Genomic DNA, 20,006 nt, shown 5'->3' on the forward strand with positions numbered 1-20,006 from the left:
CAAGAAAGAGAGAGAGAGAGAGAGAGAGAGACATGGATACAGAGAAAAGGAGAGTATCTCTAGGAAGTGGACCACAACACCTTGGTCTGTTTGAATAGGAAAGCAAATGAAAGGTTTAGTGCTTATACATGAGAGATCATCTTGTGCAACATTCACCCCTCCACTCCTCTGGCAAATGAGTAAGATGTCCAGGATTATGGAGCTGGCCACAGCTGATCGAGGACCAGAATTCAGATTTCCTGATTCCCAGTCTAGTACTTTACTCCATTTTAATGCCCAGTTTATTGTAGTTCTAAAGCTGTAAGAATTGTCTTCAAAGAAGTGAATGTCCCAATTAATAGTCATTCCTTGATGAAGTATGGTAAGGGCCAGAAGAGGGAAGGGTGGCACAAGGCAGAGCCAAAGCATTACAATTGCAAGAGCTAAGTGAGACATGTTTCTGACTGCTTTATGGGCTATGAGGCCTCAATGCTTCTTTGCTTTGAGCCAAGTCAGTCTTACTCTGTATTATAGGGTGGGGGTGGGGGTGTCAGTGAGAGGAGTGAATAAAGCAGACCTTCTTGCTGGCAGAGGTATGTGACTGGGCTATTAATCAGCAAGCAAAAGGAAGGAGGCAATTGCAGATGCATGTGATAGCAGCAGAAAGCTCTGGTCCAAGCAGCATTGCCTAGCACCCAGGGCCTGCCAGTTCACAGCAGCCTGTCAGAAAGCTCATGGCCATGTGAATAGGATGGGCTATAACAGCGGAATCTGAATGTGAGCCTCTGTGCCATGCCCAGGTTTCTGACTCAGAGGCTCTGACAAATGGGCTAGGCTAGTTCATTAGCACAGCAAATGTGGCAACAACCTGGCAGGGACTTGTCTGAGGACTGGAGTCACTTCCTGTTTTAGGTCCCCAGCCCCAACCTGTGATCCCCAACTGCCCAAACTTCCACGCAGGATCCCAGTGGCTCTGGTCCAATAGAAGAAATGTAAGGAAAAACCTATGGGCAGCTGAGGGGGCCTCGGAGGAAGTCTGAAGAGTGATACCTCTGTTGGTACCAAATCAGGGAATGGATGAATTCTTCATCCAAATCACATTCTTACTCAATACCTGAATCACCTTCATAAACCCAAGGTTTCAAATTCTTACAATAAAAAAGCATTATATTGTCATTATAGTAAATACTTATAAATCTGGCTTAGGTGAGTTATAATCAAGTTAGAAATACTTGGATTTGGACATATAAGGAACACTTACCCTTTTAACACTTTTTTTTTCAGTGCTGGGGACTGAACCCAAGTCCTCATGAAATGCTAAGCAAGCATTCTACCACTGAGCCATATCCCCAAGCTAACACTAAAAATTTTTAAATTTTGATGATATACAAAATATACATTTGAGACAGGGTCTCACATCATAGCTCAGGCTAGCCTTGAACTCAGAATTCTCCTGCCTCCATCTCCCAAGTGTTGGGATTACAGATGTGTGTCATCCATGTCTACACTTCCCAGATTTCTTAACCCACTTGAACCTTTTTCCAACTAATTCCAGGTAATTACAATCACATCTTTCATTATGCTATGCTGTTTTTCTGCCCCTTCCCAGGACATCAGGCTTTCAGTGGGCACTTCCCTTGACAGTTTATCTGGGCTACTTCACTCCATCCCTCACTGCAATGTCGCATCCTGTTGCTTCTGATCTGCACAGCCAGGAAACCAGCTTACAAAACTCTTTAGAGCTATGTTATAAACAAAACACTAGAAAAGGTCTGGAGAATAAAGTTTACAGCTTTAGTGCTATTTCTATGTCTGAGGGAGTTAGCCACTGTTTCTTCCTTCTGTGGTAGAGGCAATTTTTCAGAGAGCAGAGGGTGCCAGAAGCCGGCCTGGGGCTAAGTGCTGTGCCTGAAATTACATCATGCCTTCAGCCCCTCTCCTGCAGAGTCCCTGGCTCAGTCAGTTCAGAGTAACAAAAATATTGGGAAGAACAATTAAGAAGAAACATGAGGCCAGACTCTTCTTTCAGAAAATGAAGTAAATGCTGACAAAGCAGGGGCAACACTGGCTCAGGGAACCTCCAACGAGCATCTCTGTGCTGTTTCCAGAGGAACTATAAGCACTGAGGAAATTAAAAAGGCAACTTTTTGAGCTTAGGCAGATTCTGAGGGAAACCCAATGACATAAAAAAAAATGCACTAATCCAGAAGTAAGCTAAATTAGGTGATTTTTTTTTTGGCAGTATTGGGGATTGAACTCAAGACTTCACACTTGATAGGCAAGAGATCTACCATTTGATCTACCATTTTTACAAAAGTAAAAACTTTTGTTATTTTTAAGGTAGGGGCTCATGTTTTTGCTTGGGACAGCCTCAGACCAAGATACTCCAACCTATAGCTTCTGGCATAGCTGGGATGACAGGCATGCCAAACCATGCTGGCTTATTTGTTGAGATGGGAGTCTCATTAACCTTTTGCCTAGGCTGGCCTCAAACCACAATCCTCCCAAACTCTGTCTCCTGAGTAGCTGAGATTACAGGTGTGAGCCAATACACCTGACTAAATTAGGTGAATTTTGAACTTTCATAATCATAGCAATATTTGAGATGTTAGAGGTTTTCCGTAAGAAACTTGAGAAGAAGTCAGGTACAGTGGCTCACACCTGTAATCCTAGCTACTTGGGAGGCAAGATCTAGAGGATCATGGTTTGAGGCCAGCCCAGACAAGTAGTTCAAAAGACTCCATCTCCAAAATCACCAGAGCAAAATGGACTGAAAGTGTGTCTCAAGCAGGAGAGCACCTGCTTTGCAAGTGTGCAGTCCTGAGTTCAAACCCCAGTCCCACTCCCCCCCCCAAAAAAAAGAAAGAAAAGAAAAGAAAACCTTGAAAGGAAAGCAACACATGTAATTTACAATGTCATAGCAACAACCATCACAAGTTCCATAGTTTCACAATTTACAAACCACTTTCATAGTTACCTCATTCAATAAGCTATATAAAAGGCATTCTTCCTCCCATCATCAGCCATCATTTGCTACATTAGGAAGCAATACTTGAAAACGTCTGTATTTGTGTGGTCCATAACATTCTTGGTAACTAGCTGCCCACTATATTCACACCCTCTGTAGGATTCTACTGGGAGAGCTGGGCCAGATACCAAATGCTCAGCTATGCATGTGATATAAAATAGACACTAGGGTCCCTTTCTTAAAGGACCTCTAACTACAGAATGTCTGCCTCTGCCAGACATTCACCCCTACAAATTGTATATCAGTTACCATCAATCTGTCTCAGTAGCCCAGGAAGGAGGTAATCATGCAGAATTCACTGGTCATAATTTCATTATTTTGGTCTGAACATCAAAGAATCAACAGGATGATAATGGACAAGTTGTTCATCATCTCTGAATCTTGATTTATATATATATGTTTTCAAATTTATTTTTAGGTTGACATAGAAAATAAATGTATATGCAGCTACAAGGTGGTATTTTGAAGTACATATACATTGTGTCCTTTCTTAAATAACAAAGGGTATCACAGGACAGGCATGGTGGTATACCCCTATAATCCCAAATTTGGGAGGCTGAGGCAGGAAGATCTAAAGTTGGAGACCAGCCTGGGCTACAGAGCAAGTTTGAGGCCAGCTTGGGCTACATAGCAAGACCCTGTCTCAAAATAATAAATAAGTGAATAAGTAAATATGTATACACATATATGAAACAAATACAATAAAATAAAACACAGAGGAGAAACCTGGTCTGTACCTCATTTATAAATATTTGAATATGAGAAATGAAGTACAATGGGATGTGTTTTTAAGGTGAATAACTCTGAACTCCTTGGAAAGAGCCCATAAATCTGAGAGATTCTAACTGGCTCAAAGTTAGATACCTTCAGAAAATTAAAAGTTTTACTTAATATCATACGCAGCAACTCAAATCGAAGACATGAAAGAGAGGGGAAAGCTTAGGATTTGACGTTGAGGAAGGGAAGGAAAGTAGCGATCAACTGCTGGGATATAAAGTAGAAAGAGGAAGAATGTGAAGTGGAAGAATTGAAATGTTGTTATGGGGATACATAAATAGCAAATGCCAGGTGATATTTCCCAACTACATGAGGAAATTTTTTTAAGAGAAGTGAAAAAATTAATTAGGAGCACATTATAAAGGACATGATATATACATATATATATATGTACATATGTGTGTGTGAAATAAATTTAAAGTTTGAACTCAAATCAAAATGAATACTGCATTTGGGTCTTAAAAAATCTTTTACCATAATGAATTTGGCAGTGATTCAACAAAAGGATGTAATTTACATTCAAGAGCTGACTATTTGAGTAAGTCTCATCTAGATTCAAGATAATAAAATCCACATTGAATATAGCAATGACACCAAAGGAAGGAAAGTGAAAACTAATCATAGTCCTATGTCAGATATAACCCTTCTTTACCTCTACCACCTTACGTTTCTGCCCCTCCCACTCTTCTAAGCCAACCTGCTAATGGACCAACCAATTATTCACAGAGTGCATAACTTACTTATGAGGGCTTACCCTTCAGAAAAGCCCTCAGAACTGCTGAGTTGCAGTTCTGGCAGATTTCCTCTCCTTTGGGTTGATCTACACTGACACCAACCACTCCTTTCCTGTGGAAGGTCCTAAAGGCAATAAGAACAAATTATTTCTTTCATTTGTTCATCCCTGAAATTCAAAGGGAAAACAATAAATTGTTGCAAGGGTCAGGCAACCAAAGTCACCATAAAACATAGAATTATAGCATATGCGTGTGCACATGTGCACATACACACACACACTCTAGTATATACTGGTGGCTATGGTTCAGTTAAATACTATGGGCAGGTCAGGAACAGTCAACTTTTTATCACTTAGGTTCCTTCTAAGAATTTGCCTTTACTTTTAGTGACAAATGCTTCTCCTGAGAGAAGGACCACATTAACTTCCCATCTCTCAGTAATGCTTAAGGACAATAAGGAATTCTCCTCAGTTAACTTTGTCAGAGGGATAAATTAATTTGTGGCGAAGTAACCCTAAGGCATTAGGGCCCAATCTTGTGAGATCAATCTCATAAAGAACAACTATCACACCTTCTTAACAAATACTCCCATTGCTCCAAGCTAGAATGACAAAAGTTCTTGACCTGGGGCAATTCTTATGAGTGTGAGTGTGATTCTTGGGATGGGAGCAGCAGTTTGTTAGACCAAAGCCAACAGTCTGATGCTCATGGTTTAGTCTCTCACAGAATTAGAAAATCACCATTACTCATACATTCCCTGTAAGTGGGGTGGAAGTCAATGGTCAGTTGGTACCCAGAGAATGTAGCAGACTGCCAATAGCTACCAAATCTACCAGACATGCCCCTTCATATCCCGTTCTCCCTTGCACTTAAACTGGAGCAAGAGGATTAGTTTCTGCCAATGAAATAAATGCAGAAGTGAAGTGTGTCACCTTGAGGATGAGGCAATGAAGCACATGGGCCTTCAACTGTCTTCTTCTTTGACATGGTGTCCTTGGAGATCAGGTGCTGCAGATGGCATTGCTACATGATAAAAAGAGCCAGCCACTATGCATAAAAATTTATGTGAGCAACAAATAAACCTATGTTGTTTGTTACTGCATCAGAGTCTAGCCTATCCTGAGTAATGAAGGAACCAAATCAAGAATGCCAGAGTCTTTGGTGTAAGAAATTAAACTAGTCATGACTAAAATGTATAGTGTCTTTTAAAGAAACTAATTCTACCAGGATGACCAGTTTTCACATTTCCCAAGACTGTTCAACAAAACGTCTCAGAGGAAGAGAAGGGCTTCTTGAAATAGTAACTTCAAGTGGAAATGTCAGTTCTCCCAAAGATAACATGTCTTCTAATATCATAGAGCATCCAAAATTCATTGAATAGCTCATAAAATCTCTTTCTAGGCACCCGTCACTTCCTTCTGCTACTTCCCATTTTACTGACAGCACTAGACATGAATGCTGGCTTATAGCTTTTGTATACAGAACTTCCTCATAAATTCAGGCTCCATAAACACCAAACAAAAGAGACAGTTATAACTAAGTTTATCTCTATCAAAACCATCTCAATTTCTTGTGGGCCCAGGCTCAGTCCACTTTTTAAAAGTTTAGAATAGGAAGAAGAGGAACTTCCCTCACTAGCCTCTAGAGCTCTCTCAGTAAGCCAGCAAGTCCAGTCTAAGAGAGGAGGAACAATGCTTTAAAGTTTGAAACAAATAAGCTGGAACAACTTTGGCCTTTGCACTCTTCATGGAGGAGGGGAGACTTCTTATCTATTTTTTCACAATAAGCAGCTGAAGGCCCTATCTTTCAAGGCTTCTACTTACTGAAATGACAGGGGCCCCATTATGACTGCTTATTGCAAATGACCAAACTGTTTATGTCTTTAAAAACATTTCTTTCTAAAGCAAGTCACATTAGCAGTATAAGTTTGAGAACTTATATATGCACAAAAATATTTATCTTGGGATTGGGACTTGACAGAAATTCTCATGCTTTCAATCCCTAAAGAAACCAATGAGGAAGTCTGCTTGGTGATTGGGGGCTCTACAAGACACAGGGCCTGGTCCCTATATAGAAGCTTGCCTTTTACTCTGCAGCTAGAATCCAATTCTGTTGGAAGAGAGAGTCAGAGAAGCCCTTACATCTATGACCCACAAGGCCTCTTCTGAGCATTGCCTAATGCTCCTGTTATACAACATGCAAAATAAATAATCAACCTTAAAAGTCAGGCAGCCAAGGCTCTCCTCATAATAAGCCCTTTTACAAGCTGCTTATCATCTGCCAAAATCAGCTCCAAAGGAACACCAGAAACTCTAAATTCTATTGTTCTCATTAACTACTTGGGGGAACTTGATCAGTTTTCTGAGAGGCAGAGGACATAAAGGTTTTCCTATACTCACACCCCATCCTTAATGTCAATAATTTAAATATAGCTCTACTCCCACCATCTTTGAGAGACCCTATTAAAAATGTGAGCTAGAATAGGGCCCTGACCTTTTCTTGCAACACATGCCACTCTCTACTTTCTTCCTGCCTGATTGTTGGGGTGAGGATGGGAAAAGCCCAAATGCCAACCTTTTCAGAAAAATTATTGGGAGGGAGGGAGTGGGCAGGACAGAGACATCTGGCTTAACTACAAAAGGAAAAAGGAGGCTAGCCCAAGGAAAACTGTTCAATACCATTTTTGCTGCACTTCAGAAGGCCTGGTCACACAATGTCAGCCCGGAACAGCTTCTCTGGATTTCAAAATATAGGATGGGGCCTCTTGCTAAATAGTCTTAAGGAAATGTAATGGTAGAACTCTATTATAAAACTCATTTCTGGTGAATTACAAAAGGGATTTGGATATTTATTTGATATTAATATCCCAGGATTGTCAACTCACAGACACTAAGCTCAAGTTTCCCTCCTCTATAAAACCTTACTTCCCTGCCTTTCCCTATCACTGCTCCTCTTCTGTAAAACTGTTCTCTTCCCCTGATATGCTCTACCCATACAGATTTATTTTCATTTTGTCTCCTTTCTAGCTTATAGGTTTTCTGGGATCACAGACCAAGTCTCATTCTTCTCTGTATTACTGTTGTCAGTACTGCAGGGCAGTACCTGCAACGTCAGGGGTGTTCATTAAATCATTTCCTTAGTGGTAATATTAACAATATGTATTTTTAACATTTGAGTGCTTGGTAACTCTGTGTTTAACTTCCTATATTTTTTTCTCATTTTCCAGGTGAGGAGGCTAAGGTACTAAGAGGTTAGATAACATGCCTTTCTCACCCAACTATTAAGTGGCAAAACAACCACACCAAATAGTTGATCAGACTCTAGAGCATTCATCTTAACCACTACAGAGTGGTACACAGGACTGAATGAATGATCTTGGAAAAAGGCTATCTATACACATATGAAACCACCAAACATGGACTTAAATTGGTTTGTTTTAGAAACCTGGTTTATGCTCATACAAATTAATTAAGCACCTAGTATCCCATGCCAAGCCTGCTAAGGATTAATGGTAAAAAGATAAAAATATAGTCTTATTCCTCAAGAGAAACAAATGAGAAAAGCTTATTGAGTACTTACTATGTGTGAGGTAGTGTTCTAAATATCGTGTATAAATTTTTATCATCTTTACACAATCTCCATTACAAACCTAACAATTTATGATTATTGTTAATATTATTATTATCATACTGAAATGAGACAGATGAGAAAATGAGGCATGGGAGGCTGAGAAAAAGATTTATTTTGGCTCACAGTTTCAGTCCATGGTCACTAGGCCCCTTTGCCTTAGGCCTTTGGTTTGGCAATACCTGCAGGCAGGGAGTACATGGTGGGGGGAGCGCTAAGATCCCAATATTCCCTTCAAGGGCATACCCCCAATGATCTAACTTCCTTCCACTAAGCCCAACCTCCTAAAGGTTCTACCACCTCCCAGTAGCATCATGCTGGCAACCAAGCGTTCAACACACTGACCTGCAGGAGTCCTTTAAGATCCAAACCCTAATAGCAGCTTAACTCCAGAGGCCATGCTCTTGTCCACCACACTCCACTGCCTCTTCAGTTCTCAACTGCACACTACTCTAACATACTCCTGGTATGTGCCAGGAAAGAGCAAGGAGAAAGGCTGTGGAAACAACTCATTTTGCCTGAGAGGAGACTTAAAGAATGCTCTGCACAGTTCAGCCCTGACACATGAGCAGGGACTTGAAGAAATGAGAATAGGAAAGAAATTCATACAAAAACACTACATGGAAGTCAGGAAAACTTGTGTGTTTTCAAAGCCATCATTGCTAAAGCAGAAAGCTAAGAAGCAAGTCTAGCACTGCACTCTTTCTTACTGCTAAGGCCAGTTCTCTGCAAGGAACAGGGAAGTAATTAGCAGAAATGTGGCTGGAGTTTGTCAGTTTTTTCACTTGGTTCAAACTCTAGCCAGGGTATAGTCATCCTCTGTATCTGTAGGAATTTATTTGCCTCTGTGTTCCATACAAAAAAAAAACAATGTTCCCAGAAGGGGAACCACAGCCTTTTGTTTGTGTAACTGAGGCCAGACACATCAAAGTTGGCTAAGGAGCTAGACTCACTATGTTGGCAAGCAGGGACAGCTAGGCCTCACTGCTCACACTTTTTTCAGATGATACTCTTTTGCTAACTACAGAGGTTGTGAGTCAGTTTTATTAAAGGCTGACCATGAATTTCAGTAGAGTTCATTCTTCTTAAACAGATTACCAATACCTGCTCCCATGACATCCAGTTTCCCTGAGGATTACTGATGAAGACACCCATTGATGCATTTAAATAAGAACAAATGAACTCCAACTCCCAGTGAGACCTCCTGGGGCAACTTGCAAATACTTCTCCCATTCTAAATACCCCTCTTGCCTCACACATCATTTGAGTTACTGCCTTCTTTCTGTGCCTTGCTTTATAGCCAAACTCTTCAAAAAATTTGTCTATACTCCCTGTCTACCATTTTCCCAGCCTTTCTCCTTTGAAATGTTTGAATTAAGCTTTTGTCAACTGAAATAGCTGTCATCAAGGCTACTGGTGACCTCTGTTTTGCTAAATTCTACCAAGAATTCTTAGGTTTGGTGGAGTGGCTCAACTGGTAGAGCACCTATTTAGCAAGTGTGAGACCCCAGTGCCATCGGAAAAAAAAATTCTTAGCCCTCATCTTGTTAGCCAACCAGAAGTTTTGTTTGGTTTGGTTTCATCTGCAGTGCTGGGGATGGAACTCAGGGCCACATGCCACCTAGGGAAGTACTCTTCCACTGAGCTATACTTCCAGCCCCCAGAGTAGTTTTTTTGTGTTTATTATACATTTTTATTGTTATTTTAGATTGTATTCCTTCTACTTTTTTTTAAAAAGCTTAGTGTAAAACAAAACGCCATGTTATGCCAGTAGCAGCCTCGTATATCTGTTTACTGTGTAAATAAATTTTATTTACTTTTAATTTTATTAGCACAAATTAATTGTACAAAGGGGTTTCACCATGATATTTACATACATGCATATAGTGTACTCATATAGCGTACTTTGCCAGTAGTATCTTTTACAGCTGACCACAACTTCTTTCTTAAAGTACTTTCTTCACTTGGCTTCCAAGAGACCATTCACTTTAGGTTTTCTTTCTACCTTCTGACCATTTCTGAATCTCTTGCTGATTCTTCCTTATATTCTTATTTCCAAATGTTGGAGCATCCTGGGGTTTGGTCCTCTATTCTTCTCTATTCTGAAATTGCTTTGATGATTTCATGTATATCATATTTCAAACACTATCTAGATGCCTATGACTCAGAAATTTTTACCTCCAGCCCAGGCTACTTCTCTGAATACCAGGTTCATATATCCCTCAACATATTCAACATCTCCATTTATATATCTATTTGGCGTTTTAAATTCAACATTTTCAAAATTGAATTTCTGAGATGCTCCCAACCCTGTTCATCCCATAATACTCACCCTTGCAGTTAGTGGTAACTCCATCCTTCCAGGTTATCAGATTAAAAATGTGGCATCATTTTGGACAGAGATGTGTTATACAACTCCAGAGGGAACAATTCACATTTTCATTAATGTTATTGATGTTGTGCAACATGGTGGCCCTGCTTTACTTGATTTCCCTTGCATGCTCATCTGGTATGTTAGCATATCCAGTGACTCTTCTTTCAAAATATATCTGAAAATCCAACAACTTCTCCCCAATTCTGCCTTTACCATCCTGGCTCAAGCTAGTGTTTACTTTCCACAAAACGACCAGAACAATCTTTTGAAAATAAAAGTCAGATCATATCATTCTTCTACTCAAAATTCCCCATTGCTTTCCATCTATACATTGTTTTTTTTTCTGTTTCACGTTTACCCCTATCTAACAGACTATGTTTTGTATTCATTTATCTTACTTATTGACTGTTACATATGAATATAAGCTCTATACAGTCAGGGATTCAGACTGTTTTATTCAGAGATGAAGCCTCTGCATCTATAACAATACCTAATACAAAGTATGCACTTAATATGTATTTGCAGATGGAATGAATGAAGTATATTGGGAAGTGAGAAATCTTGACACATGAGTCAGAACCCTACCAAAACACAGTATGACAAGTGAAGTGGCATTTGAGTAGCCAGCTAGTGCTGGGACAAAGTCATGTTCTAGGAGATGTTCAGTTCCTATTTCTTACTATTTGTTTTTCCATTGCTTTATCATTTTATGGGAGGAAGTCTTACTTTTATCTCCTAAAGAAAAAGAAATTGACCTATCTGTAGTAAGGAGCTCCCCCTGGTGGAAGTAACTCCACCAAAGTAGAACAGAAGGAACAGGCAGCTGCTTGAAGTTACAATCCCCATTGTAACTTCACTGGAGACAAAGGAAGTAACTGCAACATTTCACAGTAAAAGTCCTCAAGAGAAACAAGGGCAAGTAAAGAGTAAATGTCAGGCACATGGGGTAATTTATCAACTTATTTTACTGTTGAACCTCTTTGGCATCTGACAATATGGAAAATGGTTGATTTAAAGTTGAACAACACTAAGTGAAGTAAGCCAGGCTCAGAAAGACATGTGTTCTCTCATACATGGAAGATAGATCCAAAAGATAAGCATATACACAAAACAAGCATGATCATATACAAACTCAGATGTAGAACATGTTTGTAACAGTGGAACTACTCTAAGGAACTCGGGGAAAGAGGGAAAGGAAAAGACAATGATAGAGCATCAATAATATCATAAAACATAACATCTGTAAAGTACAGGATATAAGGATGTGTATTGAAAGCTGTTGAAAAGGGGGGGTGTGAGGTAGAGGGGTAAAGGAGAGTAGGAAGGGGTTGAACGTATACTCAAAATACCCAAATAGGGAGACACAGAGAAATCCCTTTGAGCATCAACTTATATGCTAATAATGAAAGACAGGACTGTAAAATAGGTGCAGTGTGTGTCTGGGGGAGGGGGTACTAGTGGGAGGGGGAGAGTAAATGAAGGAGATTAAGGTGAGGGTATATGGTTGATGGACATCATACACTTATATGAAATAAAACAAAGAACCTTCTTGCAATTGCTTTAAGTGGATCAGAGAGGTGGAGAGGAGGGTGAGGGGGAGAGAAGATAGGGGTGATCTAAGTAGTATATAATATAAACCTAATCAGAACTGTCACTATGAATCCCCCCGTATAACAAATATACCCTAATAAAAAATTTATAATAAAAAATGCTAAACAACACACTGACTTAAGCACAGTGCATACACAGGTATAATACCAAGGCAAAAATCCCACTGACTGAACAATGAACCTAAACAATGAAGGACAGGAATGAAAAACAGGTCACGCAAATGGGAAGGCACTAACAGGAAAGGGAGGGTAAAATAAGGAAGCAAAGAAGGTGAATATTGTTGATGTACTTTCTATACAATAATCAATATAGAATTTTTAAACCTGTTGAAATCACCATAAGAAAAGGACTAAGGTAGAAAGGGAAAAATGGAGGGGGTGAACCAATTCAGAAGATAATACTTATATACATGGAAATGTCATAATGAAATGCCTTGTATAGCTATCTTAAACAAACAAAAATGTCTTTTTTCAAAAATGGGGGATAAAAAGGTAAAACAGGACCTGTCTGGAGGTTGGTACCAATGGGGTGTAGAATATAAAGAAAGGGTGAAGGAGGGTCAATATGGTGAAAATATTATGTGCTTATGCATGAAAAGGGAAAAATGAGACCTTTGAAACTATTCTAAGGAGAGATTCCAAGATGGTGACTAGAGGGAAGAAGCAGAAAGCATGCTTCCTAAAGTAAAATCTTGGAGAGATGCTGGAGATACACCTTGCAGGAAAAAACACCAAGAAGAGGTAAAACTCCGACACCACCACACACCCAGCCCATGTATAGCATCCCCCACTCCACGGTAAACGGAGAAACCAGGAGGGCTCCCGCGCCACCAGATGCCAGCTCCTACCAGCTTGAGAGAAGCAGACCACCAGGTGAGCTAAGCGGCATGCGGTACTCCAACAGACAACCCTGGGCCAGATCAGCATAGCCCCCTGGACAGACTGACCCCCACCCAGGAAAAAAAGAGAAAAAAAACTGAATAATTAAACAATAACAACAAAAAGACACATAGCAAAGAGGGCAGGGTGCCCTGAGCTCCAAAGAGTGGGGGAGGGGCAATCCCTCACAGAACTGTAAATGAACAAACTGGCCTGAGAAGGCAGCAGTGGTGGCCCCTGCCCAGCAACCTTGGAGTGGGAAAGCTTGTAACAGTGTCATGAGGAGGGTTCCACTGGAGACTGGGGAAGGGGCACTTCCCATGCGATCTGTAAATAAACAAGCTGGCCAGAGAAGGCGGGTGTAGCGCCACCTCCCCCAGTGTGCTTGCAGAAGGGAAGGCATGTAGCAGTGACGGTCGCGCCCAGGAGAACTCTAAATAAACAAAGCCTGTGGGGCTAGGTGAGTGTTAAGCTCACTCCCGAGATCTGCATAAATAAAGCCTCCAGCAACAGCAGGCTGACAGCAGCGGGCAGGTGAGCCACAGCCTCAGATAGCGATTCACAGAACTGTCTCCAGACACTTTTTATTTTCACTTCCTTTGATAAGGCAATCACAGAAGTAGAATTGGAAGCTGAAGGATTAAAATTCCATTTGAACTTGGAATTTTTGGTTTTTTTTGTTGTTGTTTGTTTTTTCTGTTTGTCTGTTTGGTTTGTTTTTTGTTGTTTTCCCCTTTGATGAGACAATGACCAAACTACTTCTGAGACACTATCTAAGATTGGAGGCTGAGGGACTAACACCACAATTATTAAGACTGAAACTTTATTGCATTTGAACTTGGGGAGTTTTGGGGTTTTTTTAACCCTCTATCTGTCTCTCTAATGCCTGTTTAGCTTACTGTTGATTAGTACACTATCTCTCCCTGTTTATTTCTTTGGCACTGTTTTTTTCTTATTGTTTGTTTATTTGTTTTTTCAATTATTTGTTTGTTTTTTCCTTTTTCTTTACCTTCTTTACTTTCCCTCTCCTCTCACCCTTCCATTCTAGATATCACCATTGTAATTATTACAAGCTAGACAATACTGAATTACACACAGTACAGGGACAGTAACAATAGTAAGGGCAATGACAGGAAGAAGGAAAAAAGAGGGAAACCAGTTTCCCCCCCAGTAATAAATTAGTACAGGAACCAGAGGGAAATGAAGAAAACAGATACTCAGATCCAGACTCCAACAAAGCGAAGATAAACTTTGCCAAAGAACCCAATGATTCCCAGCACACCCTGAAAGAAGAAATCCTGCAAGTAATCAATGAGAATTTTATAGAGATGATACTGGATATGGTCAACCAAAATGTACAGGAGACACTCAAGAAATTCCAAGACAACAAAAATAGAGACTTTGAGAAAGCACAAGAACAAATAAAAGAAACCATAGAAGCACTGTATAAACACCAAAGTGAAACAAAGAACACAATTAATAAAGAGATAAATGAACTCAGGTTGAAAATAGACAATATTAAAGAGGAAGGGACTCAGGATATGGAAAACCTCAGAAAAAAGAACGAAACAGAAATGCAAAACAAAATGGAAGGCCAATCCAGCAGAATAGAACAAACAGAAGATAGAATCTCAGAACTCGAAGATGAAATGGTAATTAAAGGAAAAACCAAAGAACTATTAGTTAAACAACTCAAGACCTGTGAAAAGAAAATGCAAGAGCTTACTGATTCTATTAAAAGACCAAACCTGAGAATCATGGGCATTGAAGAAGGACAAGAGGTGCAAGCAAAGGAAATGCATAATATATTTAACAAGATAATTACAGAAAATTTCCCAAATCTAGAGAAATCTATGCCCATATAGGTGCAAGAGGCCTCCAGAACACCTAACAGACCTGACCAAAATAGAACTACCCCATGGCATATTATCATTAAAACAAGTACAGAGACTCGAGAAAGAATATTGATGGCTGTAAAAGAGAAAAAACAAATAACATACAAAGGTAAACCCACCAAAATCACAGCAGACTTCTCAACAGAAACATTAAGCAAGAAGAGCTTGGGGTGAGGTTTGCCGGGCACGGAATGAAAATAACTTCAACCCTAGGATACTATACCCAGCAAAACTATCATTCAAAATAGATGGAGCAATAAAAGTCTTCCATGATAAGCAGAAACTAAAACAATATATGACCACAAGCCACCACTACAAAAGATTCTTCAAGGGGTTCTGCACACAGAAAGCGAAACCCAATATAACCATGATAGGGCAGGCAGTACCAGATTACAGGAAAAGAAAAAGCAAGAAAGTAGAGAGAAACATCAATTTAGATACACACATTCAAACCTTCAAACAACTAAGACAACTAAATGACAGGAATCACCACATACCTATCAGTACTAACACTTAATGTTAATGGACTTAATTCCTCCATTAAAAGGAACCGCTTGATGAACTGAATTAAAAAGGAAGACCCAACAATTTGTTGCTTACAGGACACCTATCTCACTGACAGAAATAAGCATAGGCTTAGGATGAAAGGCTGGAAGAAGATTTACCAAGCCAATGGTCCCTGAAAACAGGCAGGAGTAGCAATACTTATCTCTGACAAAGTAGACTTCAAACCTACATTGATCAAACGAGATAAAGAAGAACATTCCATACTAATAAAAAGGGAAATAGACCAAAAGGAAATAATTATCAACCTATATGCACCCAATGTCAACACACCCAATTTCATCAAACATACCCTGAAGGACCTAAAAGTATATATTAACTCCAACACAGTGGTCGTGAGAGACTTTAACACCCCATTATCATCAATAGATAGGTCATCCAAACAAAAAATCAATAAGGAAATCCTAGATCTAAAATATACCATAGATCAAATGGACTTAGTTGATATCTACAGAACATTTCATCCAACTTCTACACAATATACACTCCTCTCAGCATCCCACAGAACATTCACCAAAATAGATCATATCCTAGGGCAGAAAGCAAGCCTCAGCAAATATAAGAAAATAGAAATTATACCATGCATTCTATCTGATCACAATGCAATAAAACTAGAACTCAACAACAAAAGTAAAGACAAAAAACATGTAAACAGCTGGAAACTGAATAACCCATTGTTTAATAAACAATGGGTCATTGATGAAATAAAAGAGGAAATTTGAAAGTTCCTGGAAGTCAATGAAAATGAAAATACAACCTACCGGAACCTATGGGACACAGCTAAGGCAGTCCTGAGAGGAAAGTTTATAGCCATGAGTGCATATATTAAAAAGACTGAAAGATCCCAAATCAATGACCTAATGATACATCGCAAACTCCTAGAAAAACAAGAACAAGCAAATCCCAAAACAAATAGAAGGAGAGAAATAATAAAAATAAGAGCTGAAATCAATGAAATAGAAACCAAAAAAAACATACAAAGAATTAATGAAACAAAAAGTTGATTCTTTGAAAAAATAAACAAGATTGGTAGACCCCTGGCAAACCTGACTAAAATGAGGAGAGAAAAAACCCACATTAGTAAAATCAGGAATGCAAAAGGAGAGATAACAACAAACACCATGGAAGTCCAGGAAATCATCAGAGACTACTTTGAGAACCTATATTCAAATAAATTTGAAAACTTAAAGAAATGGACAGATTTCTAGATACTTATGATCAACCAAAACTGAACAAGAGGACATTAATCACCTGAATAGATCTATAACACAAAATGAAACTGAAGCAGCAATCAAGAGTCTCACTAAAAAGAAGAGTCCAGGACCTGATGGATTCTCTGCTGAATTCTATCAGACCTTTAAAGAAGAACAGATACTAATCCTCCTTAAACTGTTCCATGAAATAGAAAGGGAAGGAAAACTGCCTAATACGTTTTATCAAGCCACTATTACACTTATCCCAAAACCAGGGAAAGACAACTCCAAAAAGGAGAACTATAGGCCAATCTCCTTAATGAACATTGATGCAAAAATCCTCAATAAAATAATGGCAAACCAAATTCAACAACACATCAAAAACATCATTCACCACGACCAAGTAGGCTTCATCCCAGGAATGCAGGGGTGGTTCAACATACAAAAATCAATAAACGTAATAAACATTAACAGAAGCAAAGACAAAAACCACTTGATCATCTCAATAGATGCAGAAAAAGCCTTTGAGAAGATCCAACACCATTTCATGATAAAAGCTCTAAGAAAACTAGGAATAGAAGGAAAGTACCTCAACATTATAAAAGCTACATATGACAAACCTACAGCCAGCATTATACTTAACGGTGAAAAACTGAAATCATTCCCTCTAAATCAGGAACAAGACAAGGATGCCCACTATCTCCACTCCTATTCAACATAGTACTGGAATTCCTAGCCAGAACAATTAGGCCAGAAGAAGGAATAAAAGGAATACAAATAGGTAAAGAAACTGTCAAAATATCCCTATTTGCAGATGATATGATCCTATACCTTGAAGACCTAAAAAACTCTACTCAAAAGCTCCTAGACACCATCAACAGCTATAGCAAGGTAGCAGGATATAAAATCAACATAGAAAAATCATTAGCATTTCTATACACTAATAATGAACAAACTGAGAAAGAATATATGAAAACAATTCCATTTACAATAATAGCCTCATAAAAATCAAATACCTAGGTGTAAACCTAACAAAGGATGTGAATGACCTCTACAAGGAAAACTATAAACTTCTGAAGAAAGAGATTGAGGAAGAGTATAGAAAGTGGAGAGATCTCCCATGCTCATGGATTGGTAGAGTCAACATAGTAAAAATGTCTATACTCCCAAAAGTAATCTACATGCTTAATGCAATTCCCATCAAAATCCCAATGACATTCATCAAAGAGATTGAAAAATCTACCAGTAAATTTATATGGAAACACAAGAGGCCACGAATAGCCAAGGCAATACTCAGTCAAAAGAACAACGCTGGAGGTATCACAATACCTGACTTCAAACTATAGTACAAAGCAGTAGCAATACAAACAGCATGGTACTGGCACAAAAACAGACATGAAGACCTGTGGAACAGAATAGAGGACCCAGATATGAAGCCACACAACTATAACCAACTTGTCTTTGACAAAGGCGCTAAAAATATACAATGGAGAAAAGACAGCCTCTTCAACAAAAACTGCTGGGAAAACTGGTTAGCAGTCTGCGAAAAACTGAAACTGGATCCATGTTTATCACCCTATACCAATATTAACTCAAAATGGATCAAGGATCTTAATATCAGACCCCAATCTCTAAAGTTGGTACAGGAAAGAGTAGGAAATACTTTGGAACTAATAGGTATAGCCAAGAACTTTCTCAATGGAATCCCAGCAGCTCAGCAACTAAGAGATAACATAGATAAATGGGACTTCATAAAACTAAAAAGCTTCTGCTCAACAAAAGAAATGGTCTCTAAACTGAAGAGACCACCCACAGACTGGGAGAAAATATTTGCCAGCTACACATCAGACAAAGGACTGATAACCAGAATATATAGGGAACTCAAAAAACAATTCTCCCAAAATTAATGAACCAATAAAGAAATGGGCAAGTGAACTAAACAGATCTTTCTCAAAAAAAAGAAATTCAAATGGCCAAAAAGACACATGAAAAAATGCTCACCATCCCTAGCAATAAAGGAAATGCAAATTAAAAGTACACTAAGATTCCACCTCACCCCTGTTAGAATAGCCATCATTAGCAACACCACTAACAACAAGTGTTGGTGACAATGCGGGGGGAAAAAGGAACCCTCTTACACTGCTGGTGGGAATGTAAACTAGTACAACCACTCTGGAAAAAAATTTGGAGGCTCCTTAAAAATCTAAACATAGATCTACCATATGATCCAGCAACACCACTCTTGGGGATATACCAAAAAGAATGCGACTCAAGTTACTCCAGAGGCACCTGCATACCCATGTTTATTGCAGCACTATTCACAATAGCCAAGTTATGGAAACAGCCAAGATGCCCCACTACTGACAAATGGATTAAGAAAATGTGGTATTTATACACAACGGAATTTTATGCAGCCATGAAGAAGAATGAAATGTTATCATTTGCAGGTAAATGGATGGAACTGGAGAACATTATTCTGAGTGAGGTTAGCTTGGCTCAAAAGATCAAAAATTGTATGTTCTCCCTCATATGCAGACATTAGATCAAGGGCAAACACAACAAGGGGATTGGACTTTGATCACATGATAAAGGGAGAGCACACAAGGGAGGGGTGAGGATAGGTAAGACACCCAAAAATCTAGATAGCATTTGTTGCCTTCAATACAGAGAAACTAATGCAGATACTTTAAAGTGACAGAGGCCAATAGGAGAAGGGGACCAGGAACTAGAGAAAAGGTTAGTTTGAGAAGAACTAATTTAGAAGGTAACACATATGTACAGGAAAGCAATGCAAGTCAACTCCCTGTATAGCTATCCTTATCTCAACTAGCATAAACCCTTGGTCCTTCTTATTATTGCTTATACACTCTCTTCAACAAAATTAGACTAAAGGGCAAAATAGGGTGAGGGGAAGGGGAAAGAAATGACCCAAACATTGTATGTACATATGAATAAAATTTAAAAAAAAAGAAACTATTCTAAGAATGGGAGAAGGCGGTTAAAGGAGAATGATGGAGGGCGTGAATATAACTAAGATATATTTTAAGTACTTTTGTAAATATCATGATGTACTCCCAGTATAATAATATGATAACTGATAAATAAATAAAATTGAACAACATATGTACCTACATTCAAAGAATTGAAAATCTGGCAAGGAATGTAAATCATAAATATAAGTAAGTACAAAGCAGTGAGTGTGACTGCTAATGTGTGAATGTGGGGGAAATAAGAGGAATAAACTAAAAGCTATGACTTGCCTAGAAAAGAGAAGGTTTACTTTGAGGCTGAGTAAATCTAGAAAGACATCTTGGAGTAGAATGGTTCTTGAGATGAGCCTTAAAAG

At 39.0% G+C, this 20,006-nt stretch overlaps 1 long non-coding RNA gene across 3 annotated transcripts in view; it reads right to left on the minus strand.

Annotated features, from left to right (window-relative positions):
• The window catches only part of LOC141419706 (uncharacterized), a 108,329-nt gene that overhangs the window by 70,640 nt on the left and 17,683 nt on the right, over window positions 1-20,006 (minus strand). For all 3 annotated transcript variants that reach the window (XR_012444327.1, XR_012444325.1, XR_012444326.1), the window contains exons 3-4: window positions 5,451-5,541; window positions 4,539-4,642 (exon numbers count right to left, since the gene is read on the minus strand). This is a non-coding gene — a long non-coding RNA (uncharacterized lncRNA). The remainder of the gene's footprint in view (window positions 1-4,538; window positions 4,643-5,450; window positions 5,542-20,006) is intronic.

The sequence above is a fragment of the Castor canadensis genome, chromosome X (assembly GCF_047511655.1).
Source record: "Castor canadensis chromosome X, mCasCan1.hap1v2, whole genome shotgun sequence".
Taxonomy (NCBI): domain Eukaryota; kingdom Metazoa; phylum Chordata; class Mammalia; order Rodentia; family Castoridae; genus Castor; species Castor canadensis.